General features: G+C 42.1%; 1 protein-coding gene across 2 annotated transcripts in view; it reads right to left on the reverse strand.

The window, feature by feature from the left end:
• The window catches only part of ELAPOR2 (endosome-lysosome associated apoptosis and autophagy regulator family member 2), a 189,222-nt gene that overhangs the window by 92,416 nt on the left and 78,538 nt on the right, over positions 1-18,268 (reverse strand). The window contains exon 1 of one of the 2 annotated variants that reach the window (XM_067746100.1): positions 753-901. The exons of the other annotated variant lie outside the window; for it this stretch is intronic. The gene's annotated coding sequence lies outside the window, so the exon portion shown is untranslated. Of the gene's footprint in view, positions 1-752; positions 902-18,268 lie in introns of those variants that run through there. 2 annotated transcript variants of the gene reach the window in all.

The following is an 18,268-nucleotide window of genomic DNA, read 5'->3' on the forward strand; positions in this document are numbered from 1 at the left end:
GGCGCTGAGGATCTGACAAGGGCCACGACAGTCAGGCGCTCACGGGGTGACCAGCGAACTGTACTCTCACCCACCCCAAAAGGCAACAGCACACAGTCCCTATTTTTTGCAGGCTTCTTAAGCTCTAAATAATTGATAGATATGAATACAAAAGCAAAATAACCCTAGGAAATTGAAGGCTGTCACTGTCCCAAATTTTTCAAAGAAAGAAATAGGAGAACTGTTCCCATTGACCTAATTTCTCACTCTGTTTAAAATTTAACAGAAAGTAGAATGATTAATCATCCAAATACTAACTAAAAGACTACCAGTTTTTAAAGCAGCTCTCCCAGGCTCAATCTCCCCCACCACAGCAAGCTGCCTTCAATCACAGACTGTAACACAGACCATTTACTACAATCGCCAAATAAGACCAACCCACTTGTCTCTGGCCTCTATCTTCACTTGACCTCCCCTGCTCAGAGCACATTACACCCGTGAGATGCTTGAGCTGAGAGGAACGAGGACAAAATGTCATTAGACGTTTCAAGAATAAGAGAAGTTATAAATCTACTCCAAAATATTTCAGTTCAGTATCTTAGAAGTTGCTAGTCTGCTTAATCTACTCTGTTTGCCTCCTTTACTGTATCAATGACAGGAGTGAATGGAAATATTGCCACATAAGCATCAGGAAACCAGGTGGGGAAGTTTGTGTGTATATATATGTGTGTGTGTATGTGATGTGTGTGTGTGTGTATACATGGAAAGAATACCAGTTAAAAGGCTGGTTCTGGGGCTTCCCTGGTGGCGCAGTGGTTGAGAGTCCGCCTGCCGATGCAGGGGACACGGGTTCATGCCCCGGTCCGGGAAGATCCCACATGCCGCGGAGCGGCTGTGCCCGTGAGCCATGGCCGCTGAGCCTGCGCGTCCGGAGCCTGTTGCTCCGCAACGGGAGAGGCCACAACAGTGAGAGGCCCGCGTACCGAAGGAAAAAAAAAAAAAAAAAAAGGTTGGTTCTGGAATCAGGTCTGAGTTTGAACTGACATCTCATTCCTCCACATACAATCAATGTGCTATACTGGACAAGCCACTTCGCCTCTCAAAGCAACCATGTTTTTCATTGGTAAAATTACAATAATAGTATTTCCTATCTTGTATGGCTCTTGTGGCAGTTAATTGAGATAATGTCTGTAAAATGTTAGGCATGTTAAGCTACACTGGGTTAGCACTTATTAGTGGTAGAATGATTATCCTTCTTAAGGGCAATGTGGGTACCGAGGATGATACAGAGGAAGGAGCTAGTAGCGGTAACAGGATAAGGCGCAAACAACCTGAGTCTCTGTTTCCCCTGCTTCAACTTCTGCACACACTCATGATAAATGAGAAGGGACTGAGAGTTAGAGAAGGTGTAATTACCGGGCTGGAAGCAAAGGCCTTATGCTGCATTAGGACTCTCCCCAGAATTAAGATTCAGTGTATACTTCAGGCAATCATCTCTGAAGAGTATTTTGTCCTGTCAAATTTTTTTTTTTTACAAAGTTTGGTAACAGACGATTTAAGATTAAGTTATTTGACAAGAGTCTAGATTTCAAATATGTTTTACTGCCAACTGAGGGCAAACCTACATATGTAAAAAAAAAATCAATAAAATCTGCCAAATGGGAAAGGCTTTCCAGAGGGAAAGATGGGAGGAAGGAGGGGGAAAAGGGAGGAAGGGAAGTAAGAAAAGAGGAGAGGGAGGGAGGGAGGAAAACATAACAAAGGTCACTAAATTTGACAACATACAAATGTTAAACACTGTACACCAAAAGTCATCATAAGCAAAAGTAAAAGGTAAACAACAAAACAAACTGGTGAAGAAACACACAGCAAAGGTTAACTAACTTAAGAATGCTGGGTTTCCGAGTTCTGGAAGTGAAGGGTGGTGATGGCTGTACAACAATATGAATGTACTCAGTGCCACTGAATGGGACACTTAAAATGATTAAGATGCTAAATTTGATGTTGTGTATATTTCACCACAATTTTAAAAATTAAAAATGTGAAATAAAAAGAATACTGGGTTTCTAAAGATCGGTAAGGAGAAGGACAAATAACTGTTGGAAGAATGGTCAAAGAACACAAGCAATTCATTAAAGAACAATACAAATGGCCAAGAAGAATATAAAAAAAAGTTGAACCTTGCCAAAGAAATACAAATAATGATTTTCATCAAGTTGCCACGACATTTAAAATATATTTTTTTTAAAACTCCCTGAGGTAACAGTGCAGTAAAATGAGCACTTGTGTGCTTCCAATGAGAGGATAAAGTGGGCAGGCTTTCTGGAGAGAAACAGTCAATATGTACCCAGATCTTGAACTTGTTCAAAAACTGGAACCCCAAATTCGACTTCTAGCATCTAATCTAAGGGAGAAAAATGTTTCATGGGTTCAGTGATTTATGGCCCAAATTGCTCATGATGACTTTGCTATAGGTTGAGGGAGCATAATTAACAGTTGAGCATTATTTTCCACATGTATTTATATCATTAAATACTCATAATAATTCACGTGGATTAGGAAAAACAGGTAATATGATTCCCATTGTTCAAATGATACTCAGAATGGATAAGCGATTTACTCAGAGATACCCAGGTAGTAAGCAGCATAGCTGAGAGCAGAAGTCAAGCCTTTTGTTTACTGACCAGTGTCTTCAGTTTATACAACACCATTGTGCTTAAAGTAGGTTACTGTTTTAAAAGAGAAGGAGTGCTCAAAGTTTTAAATATAAAATCCTGACGGTTACAGAAGTCTAACAGTAAATCATAAGGATGTTTCACGTTCAAACAGAATACGAGAGTGCACAGGTAAGCGGAAACCATTTGATTCCCCTCTTTCTGTATTAGTTTTCTATGGATGCTGCAACGAATTACCACACACGTAGCCACTTAAGACAACAGAACTTCATCCTTTCACCGTGCTGGAGGCAAAAAGTTCAAAATCTTTATCACTGGGCCAAAATCAAGACGTCAACCAAGCTGCGCTCCCTCCAGGAGCTCTGGGGAGAATCCACTCCATGCCTCTTCCAGTTTCTGGTGGCTGCTGCCATTCTCTGCCTCTGTGGTCACACTGCCTTCTTTCTCCTCCCCCTTGTGATTGTATTTAGGACCCATCCAGAAAACCCCCCACCTCAAGATTCTTCTTCACATCTTCAAAGCCTTTTTTTGGTCATACTCACGGGTTCCAGGGATTACGACACAGGTATCTTTTGCGGGGGGTGGGGGGTGGGATAGTATTTGGCCTACCACGATCTCCTAGTGCAGAAGAGCCTAGGCCAGGCATGCAGTTGCATGATGGTTTTCTTGTTCCTCTTGTTCCCAGTTATCTGCATTAAGAAGACTTTCCTGGGCTTCCCTGGTGGCGCAGTGGTTGAGAGACCGCCTGCCGATGCAGGGGACATGGGTTCGTGTCCCGGTCCGGGAAGATCCCACATGCCGCAGGAGCGGCTGGGCCCGTGAGCCATGGCCGCTGAGCCTGCGCGTCCGGAGCCTGTGCTCTGCAACTGGAGAGGCCACAGCAGTGAGAGGCCCGCGTAGCGCAAAAAAAAAAAAAAAGAAGACTTCCCTATTTCCATATCCCACTGAGATCCTGGTCCCCGTATGTAAAATTCAGGTGATTTGTTATCATCCTTGCAAAATAATGATGCTGAGAATTCTGGCATGAATTTCAAATGAAGAAAGGCCTCTGAATAAAATAGGTAAGCTCAAGAAAACTCTCCGCCACCACTGCCTCTGTGTTGTTCAGGCTGCCAGTTATGAGATGACAACAGCAGTAAGTACATGGAAAAAGAATGTTGTGTTCTCTGGCTGCAGTGGTAGATGTCATATGCCAGTTAATTTTCCTATGGTTCTTTATTCTACCTGCCTCCTCCAGAATACGCTTGAAATCTGAAGAGCCACAGCTATCAAGTTACAAAATTCTTAGGACCCCAGCAGGAAGCTATAATGTGTTTATTTATAATTTAAAAACACTGAAATGCAAACGTACTTCATGCAGAGGGCATCACTTGGGTCAGGAATTTAGACTGTAGCCCCTGCCAGACGGGTTTTATTTTTTTAATTATTTAATAGGCTATTTCATCTGGGCCAGTAACCATTTTTTTTCATCTATTTCTGAAGTCAACCCTTAAACCCATAGCAGAGATTTAAGAAATAGTGTGACGCAGTAAAATCACTAAAGATACAATATATGCCCCTAAAATATTCTGAATGGTATTCAAGGTACTGAATAAAGAGAACTATAGCACATACACTTTCATATTTATAGATAACACCCCATAACTCTGGCCACAGACCCAAGAAAACATTGAGCTAAACTGATCCCTTGGAAATGGGAATTTTCTGGATGTCAAAGAGCAATTAAAAAGAAAAGGTAAAAAGTTTCTAACACAAGTATAACATTAATACATGTCAAAGATTTTATTTACGTCATTAACTAACAAGTCAATCTGGCAGTTAGCCATCAGTTCAAAGGAGAATTCAAAGAATACACATAAACAGGCAATCAGGAAAGTGAAATGAATTAACTAAGAGATGCAGAACTGGGAAATATCCTGACGGCAACAATCAATTGCATTCCAAAGTATAAAATTCATTTTCATTTCTATGGACAAGAATCATTTGTATTACTATCAATTTCCTACAGCTCACAGTGTTGTAAAATAGTTCAAAGACAGAGAAAGATGCAGGTCCCTACCAAAACTGATCATTCAGCAAGGTGCTCTAAACAGGACAGCCAGTCATCTTTTCTGCCTATTTCAACATGTTTCACCATTTTTCCTGACAATTTTTCCAACATTACAGGGCTCCTGACATTTTATCACCAAACCTAATGATGTGAGTCAGAGCACACTCTAAACAACAGAACATCCGCTGACAAGCCACAGTCTCCAAATTATAAACCGGAGGAAGGGCTTGGCCTGACCCGACTCAGGAGATGTCAGTTATTTAGACATGTCTACAAATCACAAAACACTGGGGAAGGAAAACACTGCCCCAAATAACAAAATGATAGGATTCCCTGAAAACCTTCCATTGTAAACATGTGGGAACCAAGGAAAGAAAGAGCCAAAAAGAAATACACCTGATCAGTGTGGATGAAAACTTGTGGCTCAGGTCATACAGATGAAGTAAGTCAGAAAGAGAAAGACAAATACCGTATGCTAACACAAATAGTTGGAATTTAAGAAAAAAAAATGTCATGAAGAACCTAGGGGTAAGACAGGAATAAAGACACAGACCTACTAGGGAATGGACTTGAGGATATGCGGAGGGGGAAGGGTAAGCTGTGACAGAGCAAGAGAGAGGCATAGACATATATACACTACCAAACATAGAGTAGGTGGCTGGTGGGAGGCAGCCGCATAGCACAGGGAGATCAGCTCTGTCATTTGTGACCGCCTGGAGGGGTGGGATGGGGAGGGTGGGAGGGAGGGAGACGCAAGAGGGAAAAGATATGGGAACATATGTATAACTGATTCACTTTGTTATAAAGCAGAAACTAACACACCATTGTAAAGCAATTATACTCCAATAAAGATGTAAAAAAAAAAAAAATTGTGGCTCACTATCTGCAAGAACAGAGTCACCAGCCACTGCCTTCGCTGACCTTCAAGACACCTTGAAAGGCGCGCAGGGTGGAGATCAGGAACGAGGCTTTCTGTGCTCTGGCAAAAAACTGGCAGAAGAGGCCTTCAGATAGTTAGACATTTTCAGAAGAAGATTTTATGGGCCCAATTTCTTCCATCTTCTCTTATCTGGAAAAGCACTAAAATCACTAACGGAGATATCCTCTCCTCGGGACCGGCAGCAACCTTCTGCCAAAATGTGTGCCTGACTGGACGCTGCCCCTTCATCAAAATCACATACACATTGCCCTCTCCTCTTACCTCTTTGGAGCAGTTCCTCAGAGCTCTCTGAGAGGCTGTCTCCCAGGCTATAGTCCTCATTTTGCCTCAAACAAAACTTAAGTCACAACTCTCACGCTCTGCTTCTTTTTTTTCTTTCCAGTAGACATCAGCAAACACTTAAGGGAAGATTACCCTCAATATAAATCATGATCATACACACACACACACACACACACATACACTCACTCACTCACTCACAACTCAAGTATAACCACAAACTCTCAAACTGTGTTATCTTACACCTAAACAGAAAATGTCGGATACACCCAGATAAATATTAGATGCCCACAGGACCCCCTACAAAAGACTTTCTCCTTGACCCATCTTTAGTCAGGCTCCTCTGAACTCTCTTCCCAATGAAGCCTTGACCTCTAGGCTTGTGTGTTCATCTCTGCGTCACCCAGTTTTATCAAGAATCCTGTCAACTCAGTTTAGCTAGAATCCCCCCTCACCCCTGATGTTTCCTCTTAGTAATTTTCATCCACCGACCCTCACCCTGCTCCCTGACTATAAATCCCCACTTGTTCATGCTATATTTGAAATTGAGCCCAGTTCAATTTCAATTTTTATGGCTGAGTAATATTCCCCTACTGCAATAGTTCCTGAATAAAATCTGTTTTTACCATTTTAACTACCGACCAGCTCTGGTTTTCTCTGACACCCCCTAACACAAAAGTCATTTTATTAAAAGCCTCACAGTGCTCAAGGAAAACCTGGGGTATCATCTCCCAATTATGATGACAGTTGCTATAGTTTAACTACACATAGATTAGACAATGTTTCAAATAAATCTCACATATAAAAATAATATGCATATATGTATATATATGTCTTGACATTATCTCGACAATACACATATACTTTACATATTGACATTAACATATATCATCTGTCATGATTTACACCTGTATCAATATATATCATTTTTATATATTAAAATTAATATATATCATTCTTTACTACATGACACTTAGTTATTAAATAAGTACTATGGCTTAAATGCTATGGGACAGATTTAAAATAAATATAGCATATAGTCCCTGAACTCAATAAGCTTATGATTTTGATGGAGCAGACAGGACAGACACGGACACACACACACCCTACATAATTTTATAAGAAAGCATCAAGACTGCGGAACCAAAGTGGAACAGTGGCATCACAAGACAGTGTGCACGTAAAAACTATCTGGTGAAACTTAGCCACAAAAATCCCTCAACTCTACCGTGAAGTAAAATGTGTACCACTTCCCAGTAAACTTAAGCCCTTATCAGTCAGATACCCATTTCTTAGCAATCAAATGGCTTGCATTTTAGGGACCATTTTTCTAGAAAAACGGTAAAATGTGCATGATGTAATCTCATTATATCATGATTTCAGAGTCAGAGGAAATTTCTGTAATCTCGAACCACCTGAAAGGGCTTTGAGGCGAACGCCCTGAAAAACAGGTGGGGTTTATAACTACTCTAGCGCGTACCAGCTCCCTCATTACTAGCTAGTTTAATAGGGTGTGATAAACGGTGAGGCCAAGCCTGAAGATAATATGCCTGAAGATATGCAGTGAAATACATTAGCCTAAGATGGAAGGATAGATAGGTGAGTGAACTAACGAAAGAACAAACAAACCAACAAAGCTGCCTGGTCTTCAGTAGGATGAGATGTGTTCACATCAGTGACCCTTCACGAGAAAATCAGTTCCCTGATGCTCCCTGCCTATCCTCTGCAGTCAATTAAGAGTTGACCACAGTTAATTATAATGATCCAATAGATGAGCACAAATTCGAGGTTACAGAGTCAAAAGCAGTAGAGGTAGAAGAAGAAATAGTGCTGATACCTAAGAGAACATACACAGAGGGAAGGGACCAAAAAAAGCAAACAGAATTCATTTTTCTTCATATAAGTCTCCTTCTCTTTGAGTATTTTTATGTGAAATGTTGACAAGAGCATTTGTCAACACTGTATTTGATGAGACTGCAACTCCTCTGGGAGCAACGCCCTCAAATTTAAGTGCTCAGCACAGTGTGTGGCACCCTTATTTGAGAGAGCGAGACAGCAGGAAGGAAGAAGGGAGAACGTGAAACTGTAGTGCTCGGCACAAATATTCCAACTCCTATTCCAATGGATGAGGGCACACATCCTACTACGTGGGAAGGTCAGAAACAGGAGAATACTCAGTGCAGATACACATGAGACATAATAAAAAACTTTCTTAGCCTACATTATCAACTACATGAGCACACAGCACTGTGCAGAAACATTTATATTCTAATTTTTCTTTTATAAATGGAACATGAAGTTAGTTACCATGGGAACCTAAGGCTAAGTAAAGCAATATGTATCACATCTATTTATGACACATTCTCTTCTCTGCATTTGCAGACACGATTGCTTTTAAGAAATTATTTTGAAAACATTCATGTTTCAAACCTGAGTTCTATGTCTGTCTCTGTAAACAAGGCCTTATAAGTACTCAATTCATTTTGTCCCGCGATACACATTCCTGGCACATCTTCCCCATGCCACTGTGTAGATGCTGGGGATACCACAGGAAATCAAGCAGCCAAGTCCCTGCTCTCGTGGGGCTTACGTTTTCAGAGGAATAGAAGTGCCCAGGTCAATGGACATTTAGGTTTCTTCCACGTCCTGGCTATTGTAAATAAATAGTGCTGCAGTGAACACTGGTGTACATGTATCTTTCCGAATTACGGTTTTCTCCGGATATAAGCCCAACAGTGGGATTCCTGGAGCATATGGTAGTTTTATTTTTGGTTTTTTAAGGACATGGAAGCAACCTAAATGTCCATCGATGGAGGAATGGATAAAGAAGATGTGGTACATATATACAATGGAATATTACTCAGCCATAAAAAAGAACAAAATAATGCCACTTGCAGCAACATGGATGGACCTAGAGATTGTCATACTGAGTGAAGTCATACAGAGGAAGACAAATATCATATGATATTGCTTATATGTGGAATCTAAAAGGTGGTACAAATGAACCTATTTACAAAACAGAAATAGAGTCACAGATATAGAAAACAAACTTATGATTACCAAGACGGAAAGAGGGGGAGGGATAAACTGGGAGATTGGGATTGACATGTACACACTACTATACATAAAATACATAACTAATAAGAACCTACTGTATAGCACAGGAACTCGACTCAATACTCTGGAATGACCTACATGAGACTAGAATCTAAAAAAGAGTTAAACATATATCCACGCTGAAACCCCAGCCCAGCACCACTGTCCTTCCAACTGAATCACCTCCCCCAAACTAGCAGCCACCTCCCTGCTCCCCCAAAGGTGCCCTCGTGGATGTTACACCTCACATGAGGACCCTTACCCCTCTCATTTCAGCTAATTTTCACATCTGCTTACCCTAGAAATGAGATTTGCTGGAACATAACCTTTATCTACAATATCATTATCGTTACTAATAAAAACACTAACAACATTTGCAGACCCCTGTAAGCTTTCCAAAATAATTTTCATAACATTATCCTACTTGAATTGGTCCAAAGCATAGTCCTACATAGTAGGCAAGTATCCTACCTCCATCCTCATGGCCACTGCCCTATTTCAATCACCATCTTCTGCGGCCTGAATGACTACCAACAACCTAACTGGCATCCTGCTTCTGCTCCTGTGCACATCCACAACACTGCAGCCAGTTCTCATTATGTCATCCCTGCTCAAAACCCTGCAACAGCTTCAAATTAGCCTAAGGACAAAGTCCATGAAAGGCCTTTCTTCGTTCATTTTCTCTCTGCTTCTCCAAGTTTCATTTCTCAACCTTCTGCATGTATGAAACATTGAAACAATGGAATCAAATATGCTATATTCTTCCTTCCCTCCAGGTCCTAAACATGACTTATGCTCAGCCTGGAAGGCTCTCTCTCTCTGCCCAGATCCCGTTACAGCATAAAGAAATCTCTGTAATCACAAAGCACCGTGGAGCAGGTTCTCCTTCAAGCCCACGACTAAGCTTTGCAGGACTAAGGGCAACAGTATACACTGAGGTGGTGCCCCTTCATGTTCTATACTCACCCCACACCTTGAACAGCCTCCTCACGTATAAGCGGTGACCCCAGCCAGCACATCCAAGCTCTGTCAGTGCCCCTCGCACAACAACACAGTCTACAGTCAGGAGGATGGACCTCGGAAAAGTCTTTAAACGCCCTGGAAGCGGACCTGGGCCTTTTAAGCATCTAATTCCAAAGTCATGTTAGCCAGAGTATGGTATAAAAGGGCGGGGGAAGAAGGAAACACGACATCTAGGTGGGCACATCTCCCTGGCACATAGATTACCAGGCAGGAGGAGGGACACAGCCAGAGGAAGACAAGAGGGGGGCCCTCTGCTCCAGAGACCAAGGTGGGGGGCCCTCCTGCCTAGTCTGAAGGTGGTCCTGATCTCTCTTATATAACTAGATCCAAAGGAAAGACCAGCAGGAAAGGTATCTACCACTTTGTAAGATAGAATTTTCAGGGAGGGAAGGAAAATCGGTCTACTTCTTGAAGAGTTCTTGGGTAGAGGTAATTTTTTCTTTTTTCCTCTTTCACTTTTTTTTTTTTTTGGCCTCACACAAGTAAAACTGTAAAATGGTATATAAAAGTCCAATATTCCAAAAGGGAAAAAAAAACAAATCCTGGAAATTGATTTTTATGTCTAATAACATATGGTTGTGAGCTTATCTGTATATAATATAAAAATCCAAATTTTTTCTAATCAGGCTGAAACTGAAAAGGTTGCTTTTTGCTTCTGCAAAATGTGAGCAACTACTTACTATTTAACAAGCACCAAGAGAAACTGGTTCGAAAGTTTCAGAAAGGGCTTCCCTGGTGGCACAGTGGTTGAGAGTCTGCCTGCTGATGAAGGAGACGCGGGTTCGAGCCCCGGTCCGGGAAGATCCCACACGCCGCGGAGCGGCTGGTCCTGTGAGCCATGGCCGCTGAGCCTGCGCGTCCGGAGCCTGTGCTCCACAGCGGGAGAGGTCACAACGGTGAGAGGCCCGTGAACCGCAAAAAAAAAAAAAAGTTTCAGAAATGTATTAAACGTAACCCATGACACATCAATTCCACTTCCACTTCTGGGCACATAACCCAAGGAAACCATAATAGGTTGCATCATAGCATTATTTAAAATAGTAAAAACTTGAAAACACTCTAAATGTGCACCGTATAAGGGACTGGTTAGTAAATTATTGTGCACTCATGACGGGATTTTATATAGTCCATTCTAAAATGATAATGCCACTGCCATATTTAATGATAACATTATAACATATTTAAGTATAATATAAAGGTTATATAAGACAATATGTCTGAACTTATGGGTGGGGCTATGTACAATAATAACACATGGAAAAATGAGTGTAGGTATGTATACCAAAAGATTGACAGCAGTGAACTGAGTGTAGAACATAGTGATTTTTTTTGAATTGAAGTATAGTTGATTTACAATGTTGTGTTAGTTTCTGGTGTATAGCAAGTGACTCAGTTATACATATATATATATTCTTTTTCATATTCTTTTCCATTATGGCTTATTACAGGATATTTCATATAGTTCCCTGTGCTATACAGTAGCACCTTGTTTAGGAACATAGTGATTTTTTAAAAATAAATTTATTTATTTATTATTTTTGGCTGCATTGGGTCTTTGTTGCTGCACGAAGGCTTTTCTCTAGCTGTGGCAAGCGGGGGCTACTATTCGTTGCGGTGCGCAGGCTTCTCATTGCGGTGGCTTCTCTTGTTGCGGAGCATGGGCTCTAGGCATGTGGGCTTCAGTAGTTGTGGCACGTGGGCTCAGTAGTTGTGGCTCACAGCTCTAGAGCGCAGGCTCAGTAGTTGTGGCGCACGGGCTTAGTTGCTCCGCGGCACGTGGGATCTTCCCGATCCAGGGCTCGAACCTGTGTCCCCTGAATTGGCAGGTGGATTCTTAACCACTGTGCCATCAGGGAAGCCTGGAACAGAGTGATTTTTATTTTCCCTTTTATGATTCTGTATTTTTAAATTTTTCTACAGTTAAAAATGTACTACTTCCCCTAAAGTTCGGGAAGGTGCTTTGCCAAGACATAAAAAAAAAAAGTTCCTGTTTCTCCTGACTTTAAAATAGGTACCGGATGGGACATGCAAAATTCCAAAGGATACTATTAAAGGATTATTCCATTATCATTCACCAGTTGCTCAGTCTAGATTAGTCTCTCTGATGGGTGTCAATCACTAGCAAGGCTTTAAGGGCAAAGGTCACGAGACATAGGTTATAAGTTCTGTAGAAGGCAGCATGGAAAAGAAGACCCAGAGCTAAGTACTGTACAAACAGGCAGATACAAGGATTCAAAGTGGGTACAAAGTGGATAAGGAAACGTGGCAAGCGTTGGATGGGAGAAAAGAGAACAAGACGGTGAAGGAACTCTGACAACACAGTTTGCTGATTTCACAGTTTGGCTCAGGAAAGGGAAAACTCCACATATGAATTCAGCTAAGCCACTGGCAGAGTTCAAAGATTTATAAAATACAGTTTAAAATCAAGAGCTAATTCTTGTCAGTGCTGCCACTTGAAATTGAGCTTTACTTGTAAAGAGTCTACAGAAATAGCATAGGTGATAAGAGGCTATGAGAATTTTGACATCCAAATCATGTTTTTGCTTGCAAATTGTGTGAGCTAAATAAAAATAAGCTAGTTATTTCTTTTGCACTCAACTGACCCTATAAGAATCTCTCAAATTAAAGGAATTTTTAAAAAAATATAGTATAATCCTAATACCTATTGTCATAACTACATTCCCAGAAAGTAAACTTTAAAAATCTGTTAGAGACTTCCCTGGTGGTCCAGTGGTTAAGATTTCACCTTCCAATGCAGGGGCTGCGGGTTCGATCCCTGGTCAGGGAGCTAAGATCCCACATGCCTTGTGGCCAAAACACCAAAACATAAAAGAGAAGGAATACTGTAACAAATTCAATAAAGGCTTTAAAAATGCTCCACATCAAAAAAAAAAAAATCCGTTAAAAGATTTTCTCTTTAATCCGAAAGAGTAGATGCCCATTGTTCTGTCCGGCTAGCATCCTTTTCCCATTTCTTCCAGTAGCAGCGTGACTCATGCCCTCATTACCCTTTGAGGACCTCTTCTAAGATTCTAGGCAGCTCTGATTGGGTAGCCAATGCCAGGACTCCGAGCCCTGGCCAGGCCCTGCTATGGACATGTTACCTGGACAGTTTTAATAAACTATTCATGGGTGCTGGCCAGGATGGAGAACACCTACTACAGCTTCTTTTTCCCACTCTGCACAAAATGCAAAAAGCCAGACTCTGCAAAATTAATAATAGCAAGCGATCTGGGGAAGAATGTCAAAACTTGAATAACAACTAGTACAATGGTAGTGAGTTTGCTGTTTCCTTTTCTTCCTTTATCTCTTGGCTTTGAGCTGAAAGTGGGCCCAATCAGAGAACTGTTTAGTAGATGTGGATTATAAAATCTCATCAACTGGCCAGAAGACCAAGAAAAGGGATCCCTGTTAGCTAGATAAGCGCAGGGCGGTGTCGGGGAGGCGGAATGTGCTGTTTTTTCCCTTTTTTCCTCTCTCAGCCTTGCCCCAAGGCCAGCACCACTTACATAACTACACTGATGCTACCACAGTGACACAAGTACCTAATACCCCAAGAGGAAACCTGTCTCTCTGGATAAAGGAACTGGAACAAGGAACTCCTGCTGTGGCAGGGAAGGGGTTATCTTTGTTATCCTTTTTCTCCCTTCTTTCTCTTGACACTTTGCCCCAGTCAAATGAAATGAAGAGAAGCAGTGGGCTAAAACTACACAGTAATCCATCTTTCTACCCAGACGAAATACAGAAAGGAGTCCCTCAGAAAATATCCCAGAGTGGGCTTCCCTGGTGGCGCAGTGGTTGAGAGTCCGCCTGCCGATGCAGGGGACACGGGTCCGTGACCCGGTCCGGCAGGATCCCACATGCCGCGGAACGGCTGGGCCCATGAGCCATGGCCGCTGGGCCTGCGTGTCCGGAGCCTGTGCTCCGCAACGGGAGAGGCCACAGCGGAGAGAGGCCGGCGTACCGCAAAAAAAAAAAAAAGAAAATATCCCAGAGTAATGGAGGACCTCCTAGTTCTGTGTATGGATCAATCATACAACTCCCAGGCTCACCCTCAAGCTAGGCGTGTGTGGAATATAATAAAGCGGCACAGCAAAGTCACAGAGAACTCAACTACAGTATAAACCACCACTCTAACTCAAGCCAGGGGCAGACAACTCCCCCTGTGCCCCTCCGGCCTCCGCCAAAAAAAAATAGCAAAGGCTTTGAAAACTGAATTGACACTGGAACCACCACACACAAAAGGTGATCTGTGATCTGAACCTAACCAGGTCAGCTGCCTGCTAAAAGAAACAAAGAAAAATTTCTATAGAAAATTTTAAAAAGGGCCCAGAGTCTCACAATATAATATTTAAAATGTTCAGAATACAATCCAAAATTACTTGATATATAAAGAACCAAGAAAGTCTGACTGATGATCAAGAGAAAGACAATCAACATATGACAACCCCAAATGCACAGATAATAGAATAAGCAAAGCAAGAATTTAAAGAAGCTATAACTGTCTTCCATGAGACATTTATTTTCAAAATTCATATATCATTAATATTACCAAGTTTTTATTATGCAAGTAATAATAATTTACTGTAGAAAAATTAGAAGATATAGGTAAAGATGGCTTTCCTCAATTTTCCTGTCTACCTGTAATAAAACTGTAGTATCTCCTCTCCTTATGTGGTAGGTCAGTGAGCATAAGCAAACTAACTGAAATCACTATAAAACATGAGATGATTATTCATACACAGATATAGCAATACTTAGGTTTACATGCCAGGAAGCTATAACTGAATTATATTTCTGGCCACCCACTAAACTAGGCACTAGAAAATAAGACCTGGAACCACTTTAGCTCATGGCAGTTGACAAAGATGTTTCACACGTATTTTCTGAATTGATCCTCATGGCAACAATGGGAGGGAGGTAGTACCACATTTCCTCAATTCTAAAATGCAAATTTGAAGACTTCTGAAATCCACAACAAGAGACACTTGTCACTAACTATGCACAATGATGTAACTCACAGCCTGTGCCTGTGCAAACTGAACAATAGGTCAACTATCCATTCATGTGATTATCACTTCAGTTGAGTTGTCTGTATCCCAGGAGTTGGATTTTATCTTTATTTGCTGCTCACGAGGTCTGAAGAAAAAATTACACAGTGATGTGGCACAGAAACCGTAAGTACCTAAGACTACCTCGCGCCCAAGAGGGAATGCAGTCAGGCGGAAGTGGCCCATAAGAGCAGACCACAGAAGTTTAAAAGCTAGGACAGAACCTCTTCACGCATCCTGAAGGACGGTCACTGAGATATTAACTGCCAAACACTTCTGAAGAACTCCAAAGAGACAGTGTTTAATTGCAAATGACAAAACCATAAATGTAACCTAGGAGAAAAAAAGAAGCTTTTAAGGATATTTATAAAACAGGGCTCAGATCACTTACATTCAGAAATACAAAAATTTTTTTAAACAGAAACTATAGGAAACAGGAGCCCATAGTTAAGTCCAGCCTTAACTACGTAACACCCTAAGAACTAACTAAGTATATAAATTGGCAGATTCCTAAACCCAGTTGAGCCAGGGCATGAGCCAACAAAACAGAAGCGTCTTGATGGTAATTAAAGCCAGAATGTGGGGACTTCCCTGGTGGTCCAGCGGTAAAGAATCCATCTTGCAATGCAGGACACGCGGGTTCAATCCCTAGTCAGGGAACTAAGATCCCACATGCCGTAGGGCAACTAAGCCCACGCGCCACAACTCGCATGCCACAACTAGCGAGAAGCCCATGTACCACCATGAAGATCCCACATGCCTCAACAAAGATCCTGCCTGCTGCAACTAAGACCCGACGCAGACAAAAATAAAACACATAAATAATAAACAAATCTTTAAAAGGAAAAAAAAAAGGCAGAATGTGGAGAGAATGCAAGAGAGAGGGTAGAATAATAAAAGAGGAAAATTAGGCAGAAATCAATGCCATGGAAGGCAAGACAGAGGTTGCATCAGATCAAGCCAATACAAACCAGGATCCTGAGCACAGGTTTAGAAAAGAAAAACATCACCCCATCTCAGGGACTCTGATAGCAGTAATTCACAAGAATCTAGACATTTCAGGTGAAGGCACGGGCTCACTCTTTGGCAGAGATATTAGAGAAGAATGATATATAATTAAGTAGATATATTTATACTATTGTTGACTGGGGGAAAAATATTATACCTTTAACACAGTGGAGATCTCGCCAAGCCTCCAGAAAAGTTACTAAAACTCTGGTGCCTTTTAAAATAAATGGTGATTTAGAATTACAGAAATAGGGTATTTTGAGAATTTTCTGAGACTCAAGATTTCTGAGATCCAACAGCACGTGTAAGGCAGAGCTAAGAGTCAAAAATAGCACAAGTAAAACTGTCTTCACTCTCTTGCGGCTCCTAACGTGAGCAATTTACTTATTAATATGTATTATGGGTACTCCCCTCTTTTATTACTGGCTTTTAGGACTGAGCACTTCCCTTCTCAGCTGGAGCCCCACCCCTGCTCAGCGGTCTTTCTGTACTTCTCCCCTAATCAGCTCACTTTCCTTTTCCCCTCGTAACAATTCTAAATTTAACACTCATATTTCCAAGCCATATGCTAAAGCTCAGTCCCTTCACTCTCAACATATAACCTTGCATCCGACCTCAAAAAGAAAAGAAAAGCCCTCCTGGCACGCATTTCCCCAGCTGTCTGTCTCCGTCTGTGAGTGTCTGTACACGCACAGACTTCCTGAACCTGCTTGCCTCGGGTCTCATGGAACAATGCATCCTTCCCACTTCACAAAACGAGTATCTCTGACTGTTCTTAAAGCCTCAACCTCTCCTCAAATATGTCCCATTCATTATTCTCCCTCTCTCTGACTCTCCCCTCAACACATAAATTATTCACGTCTCTCCCATTACTCAAAGCAAACAAATCTCCAGGGACCCTGTGTGCTGATGATTCATCATTCCCTCCTCAAATCCATCCTCCACCCTCCTTTGCCCCGAGTTAGGCCCGGAGAGGCTGACCGCCCTCACTGTATCACTCAAACGCCTTTGTCCTCTGGATTCTGCTTATCTTTGCCCACCGGGAGGCACGAGCAAGAGATCAGAGGGAAGTATTTCCCTCCCTTCCCCCTTCCACAGCCACGGAGCTTCCCTAACGCCACTGCCTCCCTCCCGTTGCCCTGGCAGGCCTTTGAGTGGTACCAGCTTCCTGATGCCTCTGGGGTTGGTTCTCTTCAAATCAGTCCACACCTCCATACAAAGTTTCTTTATTAAACGCTATTCAGTGGAACTTTCTGTGTGAGCAGTTTTCCTGCTGGGGCTCTGAGTGATAACACCTCAAGTCCTCCTCCAGCTGCTTTCCATTTCTTCCCAGCCATGCTTCCTCAAAGGGGGGTCTAAACTCACCATCTCCATTACTGTCTCTCATTTTCCCCTCAGCTTAGGATGATCTGGCTTCTACCTCCCATGAATCCACTAACCTCATCTTTCAAGTAGGGTATTAGAGACCATTTAGGACCTGGCTCTATTCCAGCTATATCTCCCACCATCTGCCATGAGACCATGTGCTCCAGCAAATGGCCCTAGAGTTGTCTTTGGCCTCTTACAGGATTCTCTGCCCCTGGAATGCCCTTCTCTGCTTCAGGCAGCTAGTGAACCCCTTAGTCACTGTGCAGGCCTTAACTCAGGAAGCTCCTCCTTCTGGGAATCCTTCCCTCACTTATCCACCCTTCAGCAGCCAGAATTAAGTGTTCCTCATTGCACCCCCAGACCCTGTATACAACTCCTTCACTCATCACATTTTATCATTGTGATTGACCTTGTAATTCCACCAAACGATTCTCTCTCTCAGAGCAGAATGACCCCAAAGTCCCCAGAAAAAGGAGCTTGAGAAACATGCGTACGTGATAACGCTTTATTGAGAAGCGCGATCCCAGGGAAAGAGGAGAGAGGCAGGAAAGGAAATGAAGGCAAACACAAGAGAGTGGATCACAAGCTGGCCTCGGCTTCCTTACAAACTGATTGCTCAGACTGCAGAATGTCTTCAGAGAGGCAATATGAAGCTATTGGATCTCCAAAGAGTCAGTCCAGAAACAGGAAGAAAGAAAAATTTATCCACTCTTTCCTTCTCTCACTGGTCAAAGTTCTGCTACAAGGGATGTTAACGCCCCACCACTTGCAGGCTGCCTGTACGTGAGTGCCGAGCGGG

This window comes from Pseudorca crassidens, chromosome 8 (assembly GCF_039906515.1).
Source record: "Pseudorca crassidens isolate mPseCra1 chromosome 8, mPseCra1.hap1, whole genome shotgun sequence".
NCBI classification, from domain to species: Eukaryota; Metazoa; Chordata; class Mammalia; order Artiodactyla; family Delphinidae; genus Pseudorca; species Pseudorca crassidens.